Source organism: Arachis ipaensis, chromosome B6 (genome assembly GCF_059453495.1).
Source record: "Arachis ipaensis isolate K30076 ecotype BB chromosome B6, ASM5945349v1, whole genome shotgun sequence".
In the NCBI taxonomy this organism is placed as follows: Eukaryota; Viridiplantae; Streptophyta; class Magnoliopsida; order Fabales; family Fabaceae; genus Arachis; species Arachis ipaensis.
In genome coordinates this window covers 89,307,697-89,331,862 of record NC_142441.1, presented here as the reverse complement: position 1 = coordinate 89,331,862, position 24,166 = coordinate 89,307,697, and the positions used below count along the sequence as shown (strand labels likewise).

Here is a 24,166-nt window from a genome sequence, read left to right as displayed (position 1 = left end):
AAGAATCAACATCATAAAATGCAAGAATATCAAAGTCTATCACTATTGATTGCAAGAAAAGTGAGATCACAACTCAATTAATCAAGTAGGGAAATATCAACATCAAATTGCATTAAATGTAAACAAATCCAACATGAGTCATCATCACAAAAGAGAGCAAAATGAGGAATTGGCAAAATAAAACTAAGAGGGTCAAGATGTAGAATTGAGAAATTATCAAAGAACAAGATGAAACCTAGCATTCAAACATGAAATTGAAATAATCTAACCTAATCCTAACCTAATTCTAGAGAGAAGAGGGAGCTTCTCTCTCTAGAAAACTAACTAAAGGCTCATGTTGGCTAAAACTAATTGCTCCCCCTTTGCTTGGACTTCAATTCTGCATGAAATACACTCAGAAACAAGTTAGATTTGGGCCTGGGCAGCTAAGAAATCGCCTCCAGCGTTTTGCCTTCAAGTGGGCCACGTGAGGATATCGGCGCGTGCGCGCCATGTGCGCGTGCGCGTCGATGTCAAATTCTCAATCCGCGCGGACGCGATATGTACGCGTGCGCGTCCTTTGGTGAAATCACTTCTGCGCGTGAGCGCCTGGTGCGCGTGCGCGTCCTTTGGTGAAATCCCAATCCTTGTTTCTCCATGCGTTCCCCCTTTGTGTATGCTTTTCTCCTCATTTCTTCCATCCAATACTTGCCTTATGGACCTGAAATCACTCACCAAACACATCAAGGCATCGAATGGAATTAAAGTGAAATAAAAATCACTAATTTAGGGCCTAAAAAGCATGTTTTTACACTTAAGCAAAATTCAAGGGGGGAATTACAAAATCATGCTATTTCATTGAATAAATGTGAGAAAAAGTGACAAAATCTCCCAAAATAAGCACAAGATAAATCACGAAATCGGGGTTTATCAAATCTCCCCACACTTAAACTAAGCATGTCATCATGCTAAAATCAAGAAGAAGCAAAAGGGTATTAACATTTATTCAGTGCAACTACTAAATGCAATCTATCTACATGATGCAATGGCTTAATCAAAATAAATCAACCTCCAAGAATACGCATATAAGCACAAGGGCTAAAGTATTAGTAATCAAGCAAACCACAATTGGATTGAATTATTGAAAATGTTCATAAACTTGCAAGAAAAGATGATCACGAGTGGAAACATGTAATTGAGCGATCGAACCCTCGCCGAATGTGTATCCGCTCTAAGCACTCAAGTATATGGGGTTGATTCACTCAATTCTCCTCTAATCATGCTTTCTAAGATTTGTTTTTCATCTAACAATCAACAATTACTTTATGCAGCACACAAATATCATGAGGGCTTTCCCGTAGGTTGTAATGGGGCTAGGGTCAAGGTAGGATGCATATGGTCAAGTGAGCTTGAAATTTGAATCTTTGATTAACTTAAACTTCCCGCCTAACCTATGACAACCTAAACAATTCTAAACAAACCTAGCCATCCATTCTTCACTTTTCACACACTCATGTATTCTCTTTTTGATCACCACTCATATGCATTGACTTTTATTGAACCTTGTTTTAGGGCATTCTTTTGTTCCCTTTTTATTGTAAAATTTTTTTTTTGACTAAAATATATACAAGAACATCAATGCATATGGTTTACACATGATTAATACATGAGTATGTTTCCAATTCTCAAGATTTTCAACACAAATACAAAATCACACTTTTATCTCTACCCAATATTCCCAACTCTCCCAAAATCAAATGATGTACACTCTCACTAGCCTAAGCTAATCAAAGATCCAAATTAAGGGATATTTATTATTTTTCACTTAGGCTTGTAATGTGCTACAATTAAGAACAAGTGGGTTAAGCGTAGGCTCAAAATCGGCTAACAATGGAAGATAAAAGGTAGGCTATTTGGGTAAGTGAGCTATTTGAACAATGGCCTCAATCATACAAATGCATGTATACACAAAATAATGGACATATAGACTTAAACAAATCAAAGATTACAATCATAGGAGGAGAATAATGCACACAAGAATGAAAAATAAGTGGTTATATATGATTTAACCACACAATTAGGCTCAAATCTCACATGCTTGTGCTCTTTGCTCAAAACATGATCCACAACGTGTATAACTCAAGCAAGTTCTAAAAAAAAATTTCAACCAATTGGGGTAGTGTTCTAAAAATGAGTTTCTTGAAAATTTTCATCATATTGATTAAGCTTATTCTAATGCAATATTGTGATTTAAAAAAAAAATTCTCCTAGTTTACCCCTTTTTCAATCAAAACACATTTCTCATAGAAAGGGTTAACTAGATTTTTAGTAATCCATTAATTTTCTAATCACAATCAACAACTAGGATGCAAAACACAACCAAGATGCAAAATATATATATACTAAGAGTGTGCAACAATCAAAATAAGAGTATCTACAATGGCACAAATATGTACAGTAATCCTAAAATGATCTAAAACATAAAGTGTGGAATAAAACAAAATAAAGTAGTAGCGAGTAGAAATAAAAATCTGAAAATTCACCACATGAATGCAAACACCGGTCACGAGCGGTGACCTCCTCACACTTTAGAATTAAGCATCGTCCAGGGATGGGGGTCAACAACCGCACCAGGCTGTGGCTCATGCTCAGGCTCAGGCTGTGGAACTGGAGGTGGCACTGGCTGTGGCTCAGGAATGTCATGCTGGACCTCAGCGGTGGTCTGTGTCTCTGGTGGTGCCTCCTGATGTACCGGCTCCTCAGTATGCTCCTCCTCCTGGTCCTGCTCGTCAGAGACAGGAGAGTCTGGGAGTGGAGAAAGCTCAATGCCCTGTGACGCAAACACCTGGTCTAGGCAATCAAGACGTCGCATGACACGACGCTCGAAGCGCACCATGAAGCGAAGCATGTGCCGCACCAACAGATAAGTCGGCTAAGGTGCTGGTGGTGGTGGTGGTAAGGATGCTGCTGCTATGGAGGAAGAAGGTCCGGCTGCCTCAACTGCCGCTCTAGCCCGAGAGCAACGTCTGGTCGAGGGCTTCTCGTGCACCCATCCACCCCGTGGAATAGTAACTTCCTTTTCATCATCATCTAGGGGTGGTGGTGTCGCGTCATCGTCCTCCCACGGGACATCAGCCAGCTCAGCCAAGCTGGTAACCAGCGTAGGAAACGGTAGCAAGCCGTGGATATGAGCTCTCCACATGCTATGCCTAATCAGCCGTGGGAAATACACCTCTTTTCCTTCCATGACAAACCCAATCAGAGTCAGCATATCCATCAGGATCTCTGAGAAGTGAGTGCTAGGTAGGACGTAGTGGGTGAAGATCTGCTGCCAGGTCCTAGCCTCTTTAGATAGATATGCAGATAGCATCCCTTTGGGCTTCTTGTTGTTCGCATCCATCACCCAGGGAGCATCTGGTGTAGCAATCACGCGCTTAAGCGCCTTATAGTCAAAGGTCATGGAAAGGATAGCCACATCTGCCTGCTGATAGGCACAAGTCTCAGGAGTACCAACTCTGCAAAGCAGTGCATCCGCTATAGCCTCTTCAGTGATCATAATTTCTCTACCCCTTACGTGCACTGATTCCAAGTTCACTCGGAAGAAGTTACAGTAAAACTCTTTAACCCACGAAACGTTAATCCTTCCTAGGTCCCTATTAATGAAATCCAATCCCAACTTTGAAATACGGGCGTTTATGGCACGCCTCACGTCATTGGGAAGATTCAGCTTCCTCTCAATGTTCAGGTTTTTCTTTGTATAATAGGAGAAGCGTAGCTCGTAGTAGAGGTTGGGGAATTTGATTGAATCAGTGGATGGAAGTGACTAATTTTCTATATCTTCATCATTCAACGGGTTCTTTGCATAGTTAGCATACAGTGAGGGGGTAGAGGTCTTGGAGCGCTTCCTCTTTTTGGAAGTGGTGGCTATGGCTTTTTCTTTTATCCGACATCCTGAAAAACAGTGATAATATAATATAAGCATATAGCCAATGAAACATAAAGCACTCAGAGCAAAGCAAACTCATGAAGTGAAAGAAGAAATGAGATTTCCTGGAATGCAAGCAAACAGAGTTCAGATTTTAAACCAAACTTCAAACCAAGAATTCAAGCCATATTTTGCACATTGTTTGTTCATTGAGCTTAGAAAGTACCATATCTAAAAGAATGATATAAAGAGTTAAGTTGAAAACCAAAAGAAGTCAGGCGGTTAAACAGGTTAAAGTCAGAAATCAGTTTGAAAATTAGCGATATGGCGATTACTGACTCAACTCGAAAGAAATGTACAAACAGGGATGCAAGCATATTCACAAGCATGAATTGCAACAAGTCATTGATGATGAAATATGATGCAGCTAGAAAGCAATCAATAGGAAACAAACCATCAATCAATGCAAGGATCACTAGTAATGTTGGTGAAGTTAAAATCTTGAGAGACAAGTAAACCAAGCACATTTAACACCAATTCTAACAATGCACACAAGTCACAAGTTCAAATGTTAATTGGAAATCTCATGGTCTATATAACTCAATGAGAAAACGTACGAATATAACGAACTAGTTGGTCACATAGATGAGAGCAGTCAAACTTGTGTGGTTACGCAAAAGAGGCACAAGAATTCAAAGGTGTTTCAGGTTATAGTTGAATTAAAAACTTACTCGACTACGCAATGCATATATGCTAGTTAGCATTGCGAGCAAGCAGAGAATATTAGAAACATGACCAACAACCTGTAAACATGCCCTTGAGGATTTCCAAAACCCTTTTAGCAACAAAGTTCCAATTGACACAGAAATCATCAACTAGAAGCTTGTTAAACCAATTAAAACGTTGTTAATTCAAGGAACATGGTTAGGCAAATCCGGCGGCATTTCAGCAGAAAATTGGCCAATTCCCAAATTTAAACAATTAAATCAATTCTCACATGAATTCAGTAACAAATACAGACAAAAGCCAAATGTGAATTCATAAGAAGAGGGCATGTAAGCCAACAAGCAGCACAAACAGTAGTAGACAGTATGGGTTGACTCATCCAGCAAGCATTCTTCCTCGAAACAATGATAAAAGAAAATCATGGCTTACAATACAACACCACATATCACTTGAGTGCAGAACAAATCAGAAATAGAGCAATACCACAGAGTAGCAAAAGTTCAAACAAACCTAAATCCACTACTCAGCCCAGATTCGCTAACCACCTAAATCAAACTAAACTAACTAACTAAACTAATCCTAACTAAGCTAAATGAATTACAGTAAGCAGTAAAAGAATGAGGGACAGGGGAAGCAAGAACCTGGGGGCAGAGGCTGAACGGGGGAAAGGGAAGGTGAAGTGGAGTGGTGGCTCGTCGTGACAGTTGAGTTCGCGCCGGCGACAATGGCGGTCGCGGTGGCGCTGGGGATGGCGCGAAGGCTTGCTGTCGAGAGAGGGAGAGAGTTGAGACAGAGAGGAGGGGGCAGAGGCGTGAGAGAGCAAGAGAGAGAGACGAGGGTGTGCACGGCGATGGCGGCGGTAGTCTCGGTCGCTCGCCGGAGTTCTGGTGGTTGATGAACAGAGAGGAGAAGTGGTGGTGGGAGAGAAATGTAACGTTGGGGACGAAAGGGGGGCTTTGCGCGAATGCGCTAGGGCTTTGCGTCCCTGTTTAAATGGGTTTTTTGAATCTACGCGGGCGCGCACCTTGTGCGTCCGCGTGGGTAATGAAAATAGGGAGATGGCGCGGAAGCACCACATGTGCCTACGCGTATATGGGCGAATTAAGGGTTGGCGCGGTCGCGTACGGTGCGCGTCCGCGCGGGTATGCTGGCCAGAGGCACAAAAGACGCCCAGAGTTGGCACAACTCTCGGGTCCTTTGGCCTGAGTAATGCGAAAACACATCGACGCACGCGCGCACCTTGCGCGTTCGCGTGGATGGTATGAGCCTATGGAATGGGCGCGGGGGCGTGAAGTACGCCAACGCGTGTATGAAGGAACAGGGGGCGGCGCGGACGCGTACAGCGTGCGTCCGCGAGGGTTGAGACACAGAGTTGGCCCAAAAGTGGCACAACTCTCTGGTCTTTGGCCCAGATAGCCGAAATAGGCAGCCTGCGCACGAGCGTGCCTTGCGCTTGCGCGTAGGTTGGTTTTTGGTTTTTGGTTTTTTTTTTTATAAAAAGAGCATCAAAAGACCTCCAAAATTCTCCATCCTTCTTCAAGACTCTAAACTAGCTAAGATGCACTTCTAAGCACATTTTGAAACATAGGGGACTTTTCAAACATCTTGAGAAAACTTGCAATTCAAGCAAAAACTCAATTTAAAGATTCATGCCCTATCACAGCATAGAATGCATAGACAACTTAGCAAGTAAAGAAGAACATACCAAGAAATAAAGACTCTATACAATGGAACTCAATTCATCCATTCATTATATCTTCAAGAGAATGGAAAGAGTTTACCATGGTGGGGTGTCTCCCACCAAGAACTTTTAGTTTAAGTCCTTAAGTTGGACATCGGGGGGCTTCTTATCAAGGTGGCTTATGCTTGTATCCATCCTTGAACCTCCAAGAGTGCTTGTCTTTCAATCGGTTGTCAGATGTTCCAACTTTCTTCCTTAAGCTTTGGTGAGGTCCTTTCCAAGACGTGAGCTCCCAAAATTGACTATCATGGGATAATCCAGGATCCCATATCTCGTTCTCGCACCCATCTTCTAGTTGATTGCCTTGGCTTTGTCCGGGCGACGAAAAAGCAGAATTCTCATGGAAGCACCAAACTACTCTCCTAGACCCATTTACTTGAGCATTACACCAATCCATGCTCTCCAATTTTGAGCTTCCCACCATAATGAGCCTAGATTTAGATTGCCAACCACTAAACATCCTCCTCTTTCGCTTAATTCCACAAAGCGCACTAAGTTGGCCATCCGTTTCGAGCAAACTATACTCAAGTGGGATAATAAAGCTGAGAGTTAGAAGTTTTACCCACTCAAGCGGAGGATTGGATGATGAATTAGGTGGAGGGGTTCCCAAAGATCTTGATAAAGCATGTTTTACTCCCGTCCATCTTCTTCTAAAGGTTTCCACCACTTGGCGAGGTTCTTCAAATTCCTCATCATGCCAAGCTTCCTCAAGTTTACATCCTTCTTCACCAATTTCTTCTATTTCTTCCCCATCACTCTCATCATAGATAGGAGGCAAAGTAAAATCTACCTCATCATCGAATATAGACAATTTGGGGAAGAACTCTTCAAACTCGAAAGGATCACATGTTGATTCAGAATCATCATAAATAGGAGCGTTTGTTGCTTGGAATACTTCTCCCAGTTCTTCATCTTCAGCAGGCCTTGGAGGGTTCAAGTCTTCCTCAAGCTTGCTTCCTAATCCACTCGGGAAAGGTTCAACAAAATCGTCAAGGGGGTTAATCAACATGGGCAAAAAATCACTAGCGATGGAACCCACTTCTCGACCAATTTCCTCCAACTTTTTGTTTACTTCCGCAACATTACTCTTTTCTGCAACATCCCCTCCAAGCTTCTTGGAAGAGAGTTCTTCGATTCGAGATTCCTTTATGTGCTCAATGTATCCTAAACATCCATCCACTACTTCCTTTTGTGCACTAATATCTATCTTCTCCTCTTGTTGTCCTTCTTGCTTCAATTTTCCTTCCTCACTGATGAGCGGATAATTTATACGCTTTTTAGCATTGTTTTTAGTATGTTTTTAGTACATTTTAGTTAGTTTTTATTATATTTTTATTAGTTTTTAAATAAAAATCACTTTTCTGGGCTTTACTATGAGTTTGTGTGTTTTTCTGTGATTTCAGGTATTTTCTGGCTAAAATTGAGGGACCTGAGCAAAAATCTGATTCAGAGGCTGAAAAAGGACTGCAGATGCTGTTGGATTCTGACCTCCCTGCACTCGAAGTGGATTTTCTGGAGCTACAGAAGCCCAATTGGCGCGCTCTCAATTGTGTTGGAAAGTAGACATCCTGGGATTTCCAGCAATATATAATAGTCCATACTTTGCCCGAGATTTGATGGCCCAAACAGGCGTTCCAAGTCAGCTCAAGAATTCTGGCGTTTAACTCTAGAACTGGCACAAAAGCTGAAGTTAAATGCCCAAACTGGCATAAAAGCTGGCGTTTAACTCCAAGAAATGTCTCTACACATGAAAGCTTCAATGGTCAGCCCAAGCACACACCAAGTGGGTCCTGGAAGTGGAATTTTACAATAAACACCCTAGCTTACTCATTTTCTGTAACCCTAGATCACTAGTTTACTATAAATACTACCTTCAGTGATTCATATTGTACATCATGACACTTGACACGTTTCTTGTTGTGTTCTCTACGGCATGAGTCTCTAAACCCCATTGTTGGGGGTGAGGAGCTCTGCTGTTCTTCATGAATTAATGCAATTACTACTATTTTCCATTCTATTATGCTTGCTTCCATTCTAAGATATTCATTCGCACTTCAACTTGATGAATGTGATGATTCGTGACACTCATCATCATTCTCACCTATGAACGCGTGTGGTGCGCATAAGTTGTGATTACACTTTAATTATGTAAAATTCATCGCTCTTTCTTTCCCTGGTAATGGCGCCAAAAAATTGATGCCAATACCATGGTTCACAACTTCGCACAACTAACCAGCAAGTGCACTGGGTCGTCCAAGTAATACCTTACGTGAGTAAGGGTCGAATCCCACGGAGATTGTTGGTATGAAGCAAGCTATGGTCACCTTGTAAATCTCAGTCAGGCGGATATCAAATGGTTATGGAGTTTTCGAAAATACTATAATAAAATAGGGATAGAAATACTTATGTAAATCATTGGTGAGAATTTCAGATAAGCGAATAGAGATGCTTTTGTTCCTTTGAACCTCTGCTTTCCTGCTGTCTTCATCCAATCAGTCTTACTCCTTTCCATGGCTGGCTTTATGTGATACATCACCATTGTCAATGGCTACTTTCGGTCTTCTCTCAGAAAAATGATCCAAATGCCCTGTCACGGCACGGCTAATCGTCTGGAGGCATCACCCTTGTCAATGGTTTCATCTTATCCTCTCAGTGAAAATGGTAACCGCACCATGTCACGGCACGGCTATTCATCTGTCGGTTCTCGATCATGCTGGAATAGGATTTACTATCCTTTTGCGTCTGTCACTAACGCCCAGCAATCGTGAGTTTGGAGCTTGTCACAGTCATTAAATCATTGAATCCTACTTGGAATACCACAGACAAGGTTTAGACCTTCCGGATTCTCTTGAATGCCGCCATCATTCTAGCTTACACCACGAAGATTCCGATTAAGAGATCTAAGAGATACTCATTCCGTCGAAGGTAGAACGGAAGTGGTTGTCAGGCACGCGTTCATAGGGAATGATGATGATTGTCACGTTCATCACATTCAGGTTGAAGTGCGAATGAATATCTTAGAAGCGAAATAAGATGAGTTGAATAGAAAACAGTAGTACTTTGCATTAATCTTTGAGGAACAGCAGAGCTCCACACCTTAATTTATGGAGTGTAGAAACTCTACCGTTAAAAATACATAAGTGAAAGGTCCAGGCATGGCCGAATGGCCAGCCCCCAAAACGAGATCACAGGATCAAAATACAATCCAGGATGTCCGATACAATAGTGAAATGTCCTATTTATAATAAACTAGCTACTAGGGTTTACAGAAGTAAGTAATTGATGCATAAATCCACTTTCGGGGCCCACTTGGTGTGTGCTTGGGCTGAGCTTTGAGTGTTGCACGTGTAGAGATCCTTCTTGGAGTTGAACGCCAGCTTTTGTGCCAGTTTGGGCGTTCAACTCTGGTTTTGGATCCTTTTCTGGCGCTGGATGCCAGAATTGGGCAGAAAGCTGGCGTTGAATGCCAGTTTGCGTCGTCTAAACTTGGCCAAAGTATAGACTATTATATATTGCTGGAAAGCCCTGGATGTCTACGTTCAAACGCAATTAGAAGCGCGCCATTTTGAGTTCTGTAGCTCCAGAAAATCCACTTTGAGTGCAGGGAGGTCAGAATCCAACAGCATCAGCAGTCCTTCTTCAACCTCTGAATCTGATTTTTGCTCAAGTCCCTCAATTTCAGCCAGAAAATACCTGAAATCACAGAAAAACACACAAACTCATAGTAAAGTCCAGAAATGTGAATTTAACATAAAAACTAATGAAAACATCCCTAAAAGTAACTAGATCCTACTAAAAACATACTAAAAACAATGTCAAAAAGCGTATAAATTATCCGCTCATCACAACACCAAACTTAAATTGTTGCTTGTCCCCAGGCAACTGAAAATCAAATAGGATAAAAGAAGAGAATATACTATAAATTCCAAACTATCAATGAAGCATAGGTTCAATCATATGAGCGGGACTTATAGCTTTTTGCCTCTTGAATAGTTTTGGCATCTCACTTTATCCATTGAGGTTCAGAATGATTGGCTTCTATAGGAACTCAGAGTTCAGATAGTGTTATTGACTCTCCTAGTTCAGTATGATGATTCTTGAACACAGCTTCTTTATGAGTCTTGGCCGTGGCCCTAAGCACTTTGTTCAGTATTACCACCGGATACATAAATGCCACAGACACATAATTGGGTGAACCTTTTCAGATTGTGACTCAGCTTTGCTAAAGTCCCCAATTAGAGGTGTCCAGGGTTCTTAAGCACACTCTTTTTTTTGCTTTGGACCTTGACTTTAACCGCTCAGTCTCAAGTTTTCACTTGACACCTACACGCCACAAGCACATGGTTAGGGACAACTTGGTTTAGCCGCTTAGACCAGGATTTTATTCCTTTAGGCCCTCCTATCCACTGATGCTCAAAGCCTTGGGATCCTTTTTATTTGCCCTTGCCTTTTGGTTTTAAGGGTTATTGGCTTTTTGCTCTTGCCTCTTGGTTTTAAGAGCTTTTGGCTTTTTCTGCTTGCTTTTTATTTTTATTTTTTTTCGCCTTTTTTTTTTCTGCAAGCTTTGTTCTTTGCTGCTTTTTCTTGCTTCAAGAATCATTTTTATGATTTTTTAGATTATCAAATAACATGTCTCCTAGTCATTATTCTTTCAAGAGCCAACATATTTAACATTCTTAAACAACAACTTCAAAAGACATATGCACTGTTCAAGCATACATTCAGAAAACAAGAAGCATTGTCACCACATCAATATAATTAAGCTAAGTTCAAGGATAAATTCGAAACTCATGTACTTCTTGTTCTTTTGAATTAAAACATTTTTCATTTAAGAGAGGTGATGGATTCATAGGACATTCATAACTTTAAGACATAAGTACTAACTACTAATGATCATGTAATGAAGACACAAACATAGATAAGCACATAACATAGAAAACGAAAAACAGAAGAAATAAGAACAAGGAATGAATCCACCTTAGTGATGGTGGCGTTTCCTTCTTGAGGAACCAATGATGTCCTTGAGCTCTTCTATGTCTCTTCCTTGTCTTTGTTGCTCCTCCCTCATTGCCTTTTGATCTTCTCTTATTTCATGAAGCATGATGGAGTGCTCTTGATGTTCCACCCTTAATTGTCCCATGTTGGCACTTAATTCTTCTAGGGAGGTGTTGATTTGCTCCCAATAGTTTTGTGGAAGAAATTGCATTTGAGGCATCTCCGGGATCTCATGGTGATGAGATTCTTGCGCCTCTTGAGCTCCATGAATGGGCTCTCTTGCTTGCTCCATCTTTTTCTTAGTGATGGGCTTTTCTTCCTTAATAGGAATGTCTCCTTCTACACATATGTCCATGAGGACTTGGTCCAACCTTTGATTAAAGTTGACCCTTCTAGTGTAGGGGTGTTCATCTCCTTGCATCATAGGCAAGTTAAACGCCAACCTCACATTTTCCGGACTAAAATCTAAGTATTTCCCCCGAACCATTGTAACATAGTTCTTTGGATCCAGGTTCTTACTTTGATCATGGTTCTTGGTGATCCATGCATTGGCATAGAACTCTTGAACCATTAGGATGCCGACTTGTTGGATGGGATTTGTTAGAACTTCCCAACCTCTTCTTTGAATTTCATGTCGGATCTCCGGATACTCATTTCTTTTGAGTTTGAAAGGGACCTCGGGGATCACCTTCTTCTTGGCCACAACATCATAGAAGTGGTCTTGATGGGCTTCGGAGATGAACCTTTCCATCTCCCATGACTCGAAGGTGGAAGCTTTTGTCTTCCCTTTTCCCTTTCTAGAGGATTCTCCGGTCTTAGGTGCCATCAATTGTAATGGAAAAACAAAAAGCTTATGCTTTTACCACACCAAACTTAGAATATTGCTCGCCCTCGAGCAATAAAAGAAAGAATAGAGGAAGAAGAAGAAGAAAAGATGGAGAAGAGGGGTGAAGTGTGTTTCGGCCAAGTAGAGAGGAAAGGGTTGTGTTGTGTGAAAATGAGGAAGAATGGAGGGCTATATATAGGGGAGGGAGGGGGGTTAAGGTTCGGCCATTTAGGGTGGGTTTGGGTGGGAAATTGGTTTTGAATTTTGAAGGTAGATGGAGTTTATGAGGTAGGTTTATGGGGAAGAGTGGATGGATGTGAGTGGTGAAGAGGTGATGGGGAAGAGAGATTGAGGTGATTGGTGAAGGGTTTTTGGGGAAGAGTGTTTATGGGATTTTGTGAAAGAGGGGTGAGAAGATGTGAGTGGAGGTAGGTGGGGATCCTGTGGGGTCCACAGATCCTGAGATGATCCTGTGGGGTCCACAGATCCTGAGATGATCCTGTGGGATCCACAGATCTTGAGGTGTCAAGGCATTTACATCCCTGCACCAATTTAGGCATGCAAAATGCCCTTGCACACAACTCTGGGCGTTCAGCGCCAGGTTGGTGCCCATTTTGGGCGTTCAACGCCCATTTACTAGCCATTTCTGGCGTTGAACGCCAGAACCATGCTTGTTCTGGGCATTCAGCGCCAGAACTATGCTCTGTTCTGGCGGTGAACGCTAGGCAGATGCTCCTCCAGGGTGTGATTTTTCTTCTGCTGTTTTTTTGATTCCGTTTTCAATTTTTATATTTACTTTGTGACTCCACATTATCATGAACCTATAAAGACACATAACTAAGAAAAATATTATTAGATAAATAAAAATTGGATTGCCTCCCAACAAGCGCTTCTTTAATGTCAATAGCTTGACAGTGGGCTCTCATGGAGCCTCACAGATGTTCAGAGCATTGTTGAAACTCCCCAACACCAAACTTAGAGTTTGGATATGGGAGTTCAACACCAAACTTAGAGTTTGACTGTGGGGGCTTTGGTTGAATCTGCTTTGAGAGAAGCTTTTTCTGCTTCCTCTCCATGGATGCAGAGAGAGATCCTTGAGTTGTAAACACAAGGTTGTCCTCATTTATTTGAAGGATCAATTCTCCTCTGTCTACATCAATCACAGCTCTTGCTGTGGCTAGGAAAGGTCTTCCTAGGATGATGGATTCATCCTCTTCCTTTCCAGTATCCAAGATTATGAAATCAGCATGGATGTAAAGGCCTTCAACCTTTACTAACACGTCCTCTACTTTTCCATAAGCCTGTTTTCTTGAATTATCTGCCATCTCTAATGAGATTTTAGCAGCTTGCACCCCATAGATTCCCAGTTTCTCTATTGCAGAGAGTGGCATGAGGTTTATCCCTGAACCAAGGTCACACAGAGCCCTAAAGATCATGGTGCCTATGGTACAAGGTATTATGAACTTTCCGGGATCCTGTCTCTTCTGAGGCAATGTCAGTTGATCCAGATCACTTAGTTCATTGGTGAACAAGGGAGATTCATCTTCCCAAGTCTCAATACCAAATAATTTGGCATTCAGCTTTATGATTGCACCAAGAAACTTGGTAGTTTTCTCTTCAGTAACATCCTCATTCTCTTCAGAAGAGGAATACTTATCAGAGCTCATGAAGGGCATAAGGAGGTTCAATGGAATCTCTATGGTCTCTAGATGAGCCTCAGAGTCCTTTGGTTCCTCAGAGGGAAGCTCCTTATTGGTCACTGGACGTCCCAGGAGGTCTTCCTCCTTGGGATTCACGTCCTCCTCTCCTTCTTTGGGTTCGGCCATGGTGCTTATGTCAATGGCCTTGCACTCTCCTTTTGGATTCTCTTCTGTATTGCTTGGGAGAGTACTAGGAGGGATTTCAGTGATTCTTTTACTCAGCTGGCCCACTTGTGCTTCCAAATTTCTAATGGAAGACCTTGTTTCATTCATGAAACTCACAGTGGCCTTAGATAGATCAGAGACTAAGTTTGCTAAGCTAGATGGATTCTGCTCAGAATTCTCTGTCTGTTGCTGAGTGGATGATGGAAAAGGCTTGCTATTGCTACACCTGTTTCTTCCACCATTATTAAAGCCTTGTTGAGGCTTTTGATCCTTCCATGAGAAATTTGGATGATTTCTCCATGATGGATTATAGCTGTTTCCATAAGGTTCACCTAAGTAATTCACCTCTGCTATTGCAGGGTTTTCAGGATCATAAGCTTCTTCTGCATAAGAAGCCTCTTGAGTACTGTTGGATGCAGCTTGCATTCCATTCAGACTCTGGGAAATCATATTGACTTGCTGAGTCAATATTTTGTTCTGAGCCAAGATGGCATTCAGAGTATCAACTTCAAGAACTCCCTTCTTCATAGGCGTCCCATTACTTACAGGATTCCTTTCAGAAGTGTACATGAACTGGTTATTAGCAACCATGTCAATGAGCTCTTGAGCTTCTGCAGGCATTTTCTTTAGGTGAATGGATCCACCTGCAGAGGTGTCCAATGACATCTTTGATAGCTCAGATAAACCATCATAGAATATATCCAGGATGGTCCATTCTGAAAGCATGTCAGAGGGACACTTTTTGGTCAACTGTTTGTATCTTTCCCAAGCTTCATAGAGGGATTCACCATCTTTTTGTTTGAAGGTTTGAACATCCACTCTAAGCTTGCTCAGCTTTTGAGGAGGAAAGAACTTGGCTAAGAAAGTCGTGACCAGCTTATCGCAAGAGTTCAGGCTGTCTTTGGGTTTAGAGTCCAACCACACTCTAGCTCTGTCTCTTACAGCAAAAGGGAAAAGCATGAGCCTGTAGACTTCAGGATCTACTCCATTAGTCTTAACAGTATCACAGATCTGCAAGAATTCAGTTAAGAATTGAAAAGGATCTTCAGATGGAAGTCCATGAAACTTGCAGTTCTGCTGCATCAGAGAAACTAATTGAGGTTTCAGCTCAAAGTTGTTTGCTCCAATTGCAGGAATGGAGATGCTTCTTCCATGTAAATTGGAATTAGGTGCAGTAAAGTCACCAAGCATCCTCCTTGCATTATTATTATTTTCGACTGCCATCTCCTCTTCCTGTTCAAAAATTTCTGAAAGGTTATCTCTGGATTGTTGTAATTTAGCTTCTCTTAATTTCCTCTTTAGAGTCCTTTCAGGTTCTGGATCTGCTTCAACAAGAATGTTTTTATCCTTGCTCCTGCTCATATGAAAAAGAGAGAACAGAAAAATAATAATAATAGGGGTCCTTTTTACCACAGTATAGAGGTCCCAGTGTGAGTAGAGAAAAAGAAGAAGAAGAAATTTGAACACAGATGGAAGAGGGGGTTCGAATTTGGGTGAGATGAAGTGTTAGTAGATGAATAAATAAATAGAAGGAGATGAGAGAGAAGGAGAATTTTCGAAAATTATTTTTGAAAAAGAGTTAGTGATTTTTGAAAACAGTTTTTGAAAAAGGTTAGTAATTTTCGAAAATTAATTTTGAAAAGGGTTAATAGTTTTTTTTTTTTCGAAAATTCAAATAAGAAAATAAAATAATTAGTTTAATTAAAAAGAAATTTTGAAAAAGAGGGAGATATTTTCGAAAATTAGAGAGAGAGAGAGAGTTAGTTAGGTAGTTTTGAAAAAGGTAAGAAATAAACAAAAAGTTAGTTAGTTAGTTGAAACAAATTTTGAAAAGATAAGAAGTTAGAAAAGATATTTTAAAAATCAAATTTTTGAAAAAGATAAGATAAGAAGATTTTTTTGAAAAGATATAATTGAAATTAGTTTTGAAAAAGATTTGATTTTAAAAAATCACAATTAATGACTTGATTCACAAGAAATCATAAGATATGATTCTAGAACTTAAAGTTTGAATCTTTCTTAACAAGCAAGTAACAAACTTGAAATTTTTGAATCAAAACATTAATTGTTATTGTTATTTTTGAAAATTTGATATAAAATTAAGAAAAAAAATTTTTTGAAAAATATTTTTAGAATTTTCGAAAATAACTAAGAAATTTGAAAAAGATTTGATTTTTGAAAAAGATTTTGAAAAAGATGAGATTTTTAAATTGAAAATTTGATTTGACTCATAAAAACAACTAGATTTTTAAAATTTTTTGAAAAAGTCAAATCTAATTTTTGAATTTATGAGAGAGAAAAAGGGAAAGCTATTTTTTTTATTTTTGAATTTTTTAATGAAGAGAGGGAAAAACAAGAAAAATGATGCAATGCATGAGAATTTTAGATCAAAACATGTGATGCATGCAAGAATGCTATTGGTGCGCAGAAATTGTGATTACACTTTGATTATGTAAAATTCATCGCTCTTTCTTTCCCTGGTAATGGTGCCAAAAACATGATGCCAATACCATGGTTCACAACTTCGCACAACTAACCAGCAAGTGCACTGGGTCGTCCAAGTAATACCTTACGTGAGTAAGGGTCGAATCCCACGGAGATTGTTGGTATGAAGCAAGCTATGGTCACCTTGTAAATCTCAGTCAGGCGGATATAAAATAATAATGGAGTTTTCGAAAGTAATTAATAAAATAGGGATAGAAATACTTATGTAAATCATTGGTGAGAATTTCAGATAAGCGAATAGAGATGCTTTCGTTCCTCTGAACCTCTGCTTTCCTGCTATCTTCATCCAATCAGTCTTACTCCTTTCCATGGCTGGCTTTATGTAATGCACCACCATTGTCAATGGCTACTTTCGGTCTTCTCTCGGGAAAATGATCCAAATGCCCTGTCACGGCACGGCTAATCGTCTGGAGGCATCACCCTTGTCAATGGTTTACATCCTATCCTCTCAGTGAAAATGGTCAACGCACCCTGTCACGGCACGGCTATTCATCTGTCGGTTCTCGATCATGCTGGAATAGGATTTACTATCCTTTTGCGTTCTGTCACTACGCCCGGCAATCGCGATTTTGAAGCTCGTCACAGTCATTCAATCATTGAATCCTACTCGGAATACCACAGACAAGGTTTAGACTTTCCGGATTCTCTTGAATGCCGCCATCAATCTAGCTTATACCACGAAGATTCTGGTTAAGAGATCTAAGAGATACTCATTCAGTCGAAGGTAGAACGGAAGTGGTTGTCAGGCACGCATTCATAGGGAATGATGATGATTGTCACGTTCATCACATTCAGGTTGAAGAGCGAATGAATATCTTAGAAGCGAAATAAGATGAATTGAATAGAAAACAGTAGTACTTTGCATTAATCTTTGAAGAACAGCAGAGCTCCACACCTTAATCTATGGAGTGTAGAAACTCTACCGTTAAAAATACATAAGTGAAAGGTCCAGGCATGGCCGAGATGGCCAGCCCCTAAAACATGATCACAGGATCAAAATACGATCCAGGATGTCTAATACAATAGTAAAAGGTCCTATTTATAGTAAACTAGCTACTAGGGTTTACAGAAGTAAGTAATTGATGCATAAATCCACTTCCAGGGCCCACTTGGTGTGTGCTTGGGCTGAGCTTTAACTTTCCACGTGCAGAGGCCATTTGTGGAGTTGAACACCAGGTTTTGATCCATTTCTGGCGTTCAACTCTGGTTTTTGATCCCTTTCTGGCGCTGAACTCCAGAATTGGGCAGAGAGCTGGCGTTGAATGCCCGTTTTTGTCGTCTAAACTTGGGCAAAGTATGGACTATTATACCTTTCGAGAAAGCCCTGGATGTCTACTTTCCAACGCAATTGGAAGCGCGCCATTTGGAGTTCTGTAGCTCCAGAAAATCCGTTTTGAGTGCAGGGAGGTCAGAATCCAACAGCATCAGCAGTCCTTCTTCAACCTCTGAATCTGATTTTTGCTCAAGTCCCTCAATTTCAGCCAGAAAATACCTGAAATCACAAAAAAACACACAAACTCATAGTAAAGTCCAGAAATGTGAATTTAACACAAAAACTATGGAAAACATCCCTAAAAGTAACTAGATCCTACTAAAAACATACTAAAAACAATGTCAAAAAGCGTATAAATTATCCGCTCATCACAACACCAAACTTAAATTGTTGCTTGTCCCCAAGCAACTGAAAATCAAATAGAATAAAAAGAAGAGAATATACTATAAATTCCAAACTATCAATGAAACATAGCTTCAATCAGATGAGCGGGACTTATAGCTTTTTGCCTCTTGAATAGTTTTGGCATCTCACCTCCAGGGTGTGATTTTTTTCTGCTGTTTTTGATTTCGTTTTCAATTTTTATATTTATTTTGTGACTCCACATGATCATGAACCTATAAAGACATATAACTAAGAAAAATATGGTTAGATAAATAAAAATTGGGTTGCCTCCCAACAAGCGCTTCTTTAATGTCAATAGCTTGACAGTGGGCTCTCATGGAGCCTCACAGATGTGCAGAGCTTTGTTGAAACCTCCCAACACCAAACTTAGAGTTTGGATATGGGGGTTTGACACCAAACTTAGAGTTTGGTTATGGCCTCCCAACACCAAACTTAGAGTTTAACTGTGGGGGCTTTGTTTGACTCTGCTTTGAGAGAAGCTTTTTGTGCTTCCTCTCCATGGATGCAGAGAGAGATCCTTGAGTTGTAAACACAAGGTTGTCCTCATTTAGTTGAAGGATCAATTCTCCTCTGTCCACATTAATCACAGCTCTTGCTGTGGATAGGAAAGGTCTTCCTATGATGATGGATTCATCCTCTTCCTTTCCAATATCCAGGACTATGAAATCAGCAGGGATGTAAAGGCCTTCAACCTTTACTAACACGTCCTCTACTTGTCCATAAGCCTGTTTTCTTGAATTGTCTGCCATCTCTAATGAGATTTAGCAGCTTGCACCCCATAGATTCCCAGTTTCTTTATTACAGAGAGTGACATGAGGTTTATTCCTGAACCAAGGTCACACAGAGCCTTAAAGATCATGGTGCCTATGGTACAAGGTATTATGAACTTTCCAGGATCCTGTTTCTTCTGAGGTAATGTCAGTTGATCCATATCACTTAGTTCATTGGTGAACAAGGGAGGTTCATCTTCCCAAGTCTCAATACCAAATAATTTGGCATTCAGCTTCATGATTGCACCAAGAAACTTGTCAGTTTGCTCTTTAGTAACATCCTCATTCTCTTCAGAAGAGGAATACTCATAAGAGCTCATAAAGGGCATAAGGAGGTTCAATGGAGTCTCTATGGTCTCTAGATGAGCCTCAGAGTCCTTTGGTTCCTCAGAGGAAAGCTCCTTATTGATCACTGGACGTCCCAGGAGGTCTTCCTCCTTGGGATTCACGTCCTCCTCTCCCTCATTGGGTTCGGCCATTTTGATTATGTCAATGGCCTTGCACTCTCCTTTTGGATTCTCTTCTGTATTGTTTGGGAGAGTACTAGGAGGGATTTCAGTGATCCTCTTACTTAGCTGGCCCACTTGTGCTTCCAAATTTATAATGGAAGACCTTGTTTCATTCATGAAACTTACAGTGGCTTTGGACAGATCAGAGACTAAGTTTGCCAAATTAGAGGTATTTTGTTCAGAATTCTCTGTCTGTTGCTGAGTGGATGATGGAAAAGGCTTGCTATTGCTAAACCTGTTTCTTCCACCATTATTAAAGCCTTGTTGAGGCCTTTGATCCTTCCATAAGAGATTTGGATGATTTCTCCATGATGGATTATAGGTGTTTCCATAAGGTTCACCTAAGTAATTCACCTCTGCTATTGCAGGGTTTTCAGGATCATAAGCTTCTTCTTCATAAGAAGCCTCTTGAGTACTGTTGGATGTAGCTTGCATTCCATTCAGACTCTGAGAAATCATATTGAATTGCTGAGTCAATATTTTGTTCTGAGCCAATATGGCATTCAGAGTATCAACTTCAAGAACTCCCTTCTTCATAGGCGTCCCATTACTCACAGGATTCCTCTCAGAAGTGTACATGAACTGGTTATTAGCAACCATGTCTATGAGTTCTTGAGCTTCTGTAGGCGTTTTCTTTAGGTAAATGGATCCACCTGCAGAAGTATCCAATGACATCTTTGATAACTCAGATAAACCATCATAGAATATATCCAGGATGGTCCATTCTGAAAGCATGTCAGAAGGACACTTTTTGGTCAACTGTTTGTATCTTTCCCAAGCTTCATAGAGGGATTCACCATCTTTTTGTTTGAAGGTTTGAACATCCACTCTAAGCTTGCTCAGCTTTTGAGGAGGAAAGAACTTGGCTAAGAAAGCCGTGACCAGCTTATCCCAAGAGTTCAGGCTGTCTTTAGGTTGAGAGTCCAACCATATTCTAGCTCTGTCTCTTACAGCAAAAGGGAAAAATCATGAGCTTGTAGACTTCAGGATCTACTCCATTAGTCTTAACAGTATCACAGATCTGCAAGAATTCAGTTAAGAACTGAAAAGGATCTTCAGATGGAAGTCCATGAAACTTGCAGTTCTGCTGCATCAGAGAAACTAGCTGAGGTTTCAGCTCAAAATTTGTTGCTCCAATGGTAGGAATGGAGATGCTTCTTCCATGTAAATTGGAATTTGGTGCAGTAAAGTCACCAAGCATTCTCCTTGCATTGTTGTTGGGTTCGGCTGCCATCTCCTTTACTTGTTCGAAATTTTCAATCAAGTTGTCTCTGGGTTGTTGTAATTTAGCTTCTCTTAGTTTCCTCTTCAGAGTCCTTTCAGGTTCTGGACCAGCTTCAACAAGAATGCCTTTTTCCTTGTTCCTGCTCATAAGAAAGAGAAGAAAACAAGAAAAGAAGAGGAATCCTCTATGTCACAGTAAAGAGGTTCCTTATTGTTAGTAGAAAAAGGGAAGAAGAAAAAATTCGAAGACAGATAGAAGAGGGGGTTCGAATTTGTGTGAGATGAAGTGTTAGTAGATGAATAAATAAATAAGAGGAGATGAGGAAGAAGGTGAATTTTCAAAAATTATTTTTGAAAAAGAGTTAGTGATTTTTGAAAATGGTTTTTGAAAAATGTTAGTAATTTTCGAAAATTAAAATAAGAATATAAAATAATTAGTTAATTAAAAAGAAATTTTGAAAAGGGGGGAGATATTTTCGAAAATTAGAGAGAGAGAGTTAGTTAGGTAGTTTTGAAAAAGATAAGAAACAAACAAAAAGTTAGTTAGTTAGTTGAAACAAATTTTGAAAAGATAAGAAGTTAGGAAGTTAGAAAAGATATTTTGAAATCAAATTTTTTTGAAAAAAAAGATGAGATAAGAAGATATTTTTGAAAAGATATGATTGAAATTAATTTTAAAAAGGATTTGATTTTTGAAAAAGATTTTTGAAAAAGATGAGATTTTTAAATTGAAAATTTGATTTGACTCATAAAAACAACTGGATTTTTAAAAAGTTTTGAAAAAGTCAAATCTAATTTTCGAAATTATGAGAGAAAAGAGGGAAAGATATTTTTTTTATTTTTGAATTTTTATGATGAGAGAGAAAAACATGAAAATTATGCAATGCATGAGAATTTTAGATCAAAACATGTGATGCATGGAAGAATGCTATGAATATCAAGATGAACACCAAGAACACTATGAAGATCATGATGAACATCAAGAACATATTTTTGAAAAATTTTTAATGCAAAGAAAACATGCAAGACACCAAACTTAGAATTCTTTAATGCTTAGACACTAAGAATTCAATAATGCATATGAAAAACAAGAAAAGACACAAAACATGCAAATGCAAAGATCAAACAAGAAGACTTACCAAGAACAACTTGAAGATCATGAAGAACACTATGAATGCATGAGAGTTTTCGAAAAAATGCAATATGAGTATGCAATTGACACCAAACTTATAACATGACTCAAGACTCAAACAAGAAACACAAGATATTTTTTATTTTTATGATTTTATAATTTTTTTGTATTTTTTTTCGAAATTTATTATGAAAAACAAAAATAAGGATTTCAAAATCTTTAATATGAATTCCAGGAATCTTGTACTCTTTAGTCTAAAGCTTCAATCAAAGGGTCAGACATGGCTTAATAGCCATTCAAGCTTTAGAATGGATTTACATCCATTGAGGTGATTAGTTGAAGACCAATCCCAAAGGAGTTTGGGTATGGCTTTTCAGCCAGATAGGATTCAACATGTTACCATGAAACTCTAGAATTCATTCTTGAAAGTTTTGAAGCCATAGAATAATTTATTTTTGAAAACATTATTTTTATTATTATTATTATTTTTTTTTTCGAAAAAAAAAGAAAAATTTTTGAAAGATTTTTGAAAATTTTTTGAAAAATTTTTGAAAACAAAACAAGAAGAAAATTACCTAATCTGAGCAACAGGATGAACCGTTAGTTGTCCAAACTCAAACAATCCCCGGCAACGGCGCCAAAAACTTGGTGCGCAGAAATTGTGATTACACTTTGTTATGTAAAATTCATCGCTCTTTCTTTCCCTGGTAATGGCGCCAAAAACATGATGCCAATACCATGGTTCACAACTTCGCACAACTAACCAGCAAGTGCACTGGGTCGTCCAAGTAATACCTTACGTGAGTAAGGGTCGAATCCCACGGAGATTGTTGGTATGAAGCAAGCTATGGTCACCTTGTAAATCTCAGTCGGGCGGATATAAAATAATAATGGAGTTTTCGAAAGTAATTAATAAAATAGGGATAGAAATACTTATGTAAATCATTGGTGAGAATTTCAGATAAGCGAATAGAGATGCTTTCGTTCCTCTGAACCTCTGCTTTCCTGCTATCTTCATCCAATCAGTCTTACACCTTTCCATGGCTGGCTTTATGTAATGCATCACCATTGTCAATGGCTACTTTCGGTCTTCTCTCGGGAAAATGATCCAAATGCCCTATCATGGCACGGCTAATCGTCTGGAGGCATCACCCTTGTCAATGGTTTACATCCTATCCTCTCAGTGAAAATGGTCAACGCACCCTGTCACGGCATGGCTATTCATCTGTCGGTTCTCGATCATGCTGGAATAGGATTTACTATCCTTTTGCGTTCTGTCACTACGCCCGGCAATCGCGAGTTTGAAGCTCATCACAGTCATTCAATCATTGAATCCTACTCAGAATACCACAGACAAGGTTTAGACTTTCTGGATTCTCTTGAATGCCGCCATCAATCTAGCTTATACCACGAAGATTCTGGTTAAGAGATCTAAGAGATACTCATTCAGTCGAAGGTAGAACGGAAGTGGTTGTCAGGCACGCGTTCATAGGGAATGATGATGATTGTCACGTTCATCACATTCAGGTTGAAGAGCGAATGAATATCTTAGAAGCGAAATAAGATGAATTGAATAGAAAACAGTAATACTTTGCATTAATCTTTGAAGAACAGCAGAGCTCCACACCTTAATCTATGGAGTGTAGAAACTCTACCGTTAAAAATACATAAGTGAAAGGTTCAGGCATGGCCGAGATGGCCAGCCCCTAAAACATGATCACAGGATCAAAGTACGATCCAGGATGTCTAATACAATAGTAAAAGGTCCTATTTATAGTAAACTAGCTACTAGGGTTTACAGAAGTAAGTAATTGATGCATAAATCCACTTCCGGGGCCCACTTGGTGTGTGCTTTGGCTGAGCTTTAACTTTCCACGTGCAGAGGCCATTTGTGGAGTTGAACGCCAGGTTTTGATCCATTTCTGGCGTTCAACTCTGGTTTTTTATCCCTTTCTGGCGCTGAACTCTAGAATTGGGCAGAGAGCTGGCATTGAACGCCAGTTTGCGTCGTCTAAACTTGGTCAAAGTATAGACTATTAAATATTGCTGGAAAGCCCTGGATGTCTACTTTCCAACGCAATTGGAAGTGCGCCATTTCGAGTTGTGTAGCTCCAGAAAATCCACTTTGAGTGCAGGGAGGTCAGAATCCAACAGCATCAGCAGTCCTTCTTCAACCTCTGAATCTGATTTTTGCTCAAGTCCCTCAATTTCAGCCAGAAAATACCTGAAATCATAGAAAAACATACAAACTCATAATAAAGTCCAGAAATGTGAATTTAACATAAAAACTA

The 24,166-nt window shown here is 39.7% G+C and overlaps 2 non-coding genes across 2 annotated transcripts; both read left to right on the top strand.

The window, feature by feature from the left end:
- The first annotated feature begins 14,777 nt into the window (after positions 1 to 14,777).
- Positions 14,778 to 14,885, top strand: LOC148561698 (small nucleolar RNA R71). Its single transcript, XR_015887646.1, has one exon. It is a non-coding gene; the product is annotated as a small nucleolar RNA R71 (small nucleolar RNA).
- A 5,363-nt stretch (positions 14,886 to 20,248) lies between these two features.
- Positions 20,249 to 20,356, top strand: LOC148561697 (small nucleolar RNA R71). The gene has a single exon (XR_015887107.1). It is a non-coding gene; the product is annotated as a small nucleolar RNA R71 (small nucleolar RNA).
- The last annotated feature ends 3,810 nt before the right edge of the window (positions 20,357 to 24,166 follow it).